This window comes from Meleagris gallopavo, chromosome 23 (assembly GCF_000146605.3).
Source record: "Meleagris gallopavo isolate NT-WF06-2002-E0010 breed Aviagen turkey brand Nicholas breeding stock chromosome 23, Turkey_5.1, whole genome shotgun sequence".
Taxonomy (NCBI): Eukaryota; Metazoa; Chordata; class Aves; order Galliformes; family Phasianidae; genus Meleagris; species Meleagris gallopavo.
In genome coordinates, this window is record NC_015033.2 from 3830257 (window position 1) to 3831573 (window position 1317).

A 1317-nucleotide genomic window follows, 5' to 3' on the forward strand; every position below is an offset into this window, starting at 1 on the left:
GGTGCAGCACAGCTGAGCGGAGCCCTGATGGGGGCCGCGCTGTGAGAGCTGTGAGCCACGGTGCCCCTTCACACTGCCCGCTGCTATGTACAGAATACCGCGTTCAACACAAGCGGTTTCTCTACCACAGGGTTTGCAGGAAAGCTTCTCCACGTAGTACACAAAGTCTTTGAGGTTTTTTTGTTGTCGCTGTTTTGCTTTTTAAAGAAGAAAAACCTCACCTGTAGGCGATCAGCAGCTTCGGGTTTTGTGTACCAGGAACGTTACGGCATTGCCCGCTGCCCTGAAATGAGATCTGAGGGCAGGAAAGCTTTATTGCTTTTGTGACTATACGTGTCTGCCAGGGGTTGCTCTGCACTGACCTCGCTTGAGCTGTGCTGGAGAATGCCTTCCGTTTTTCTCTTAGATTGCCAAAAAATTCCGTGTTGATCTCAGCACTGTGGAAGAGACAAGCTATGTTTGTAGCATTGCTACGTAGGCAAAGCTACAGGCACCAGCAGATTAGTTTTCAAACTGCATTCCTTGATTACATTCATTTGTAAGGCAGCAGGGTTAAGACCACTGCACTTAGCAGTTATGTTATGAACTGACAGACTTCTTACTGGTAGGACTTAGGTTTTAACCCAGAAGCTGGTTATGATTGTTTCCTTGGTCTTGCACACACGTACTGAGAGGGCAGCGTGCCAGATCTCTGGTCAGAGGCCAGCTATGCATACATATTTAAACACAGCTATGGGACAAAACTGTAGCACTGAGAAGTATGGACCATCTGAGTGCCTTGTAGTCACGTTTGAGACGTGGGTACAAAGTTAAAGCTGCCTTTCTATATGATAAGGTGCTTGGTTTGCAGCCCACGCTACTTTTATCTGAGTTAAAATTAATGTTTTTCCTCCAACAACCACAGCAGCTGAGTTTTATGAAGCTTACTGATACTTTAATACATGAGAGGTTGAAGAGGATTCCCCTCATACCTCTCCTCTTTCTGAGGAAAGAAAAAAGCATGTTTTAACAAACATTTTGACAGCTCTGCATGTTCAGGGTCAAACATCCACTTGATTAAGACAGCAGGTACTGATTTGCCCAAAGAAAAATGAGTAAATCAAGTTACTCAGTCTGACTTCATGCATTGCTCAAACGTGGTTAGCTTACATATAAAATGTCCTTGTAAGCAGCCGATCTGGGGGCTTCTAGAAAGTTTTCAAATACACGGAGTGTATGCTATGCTAATATGTGCTTTGCCTTCAGTTATTTACTCAGCTCAGGTAGCTGAGTATTTCAACTGAGCCACCTGTAGAGCAGGCAAACACGGTGGTATAG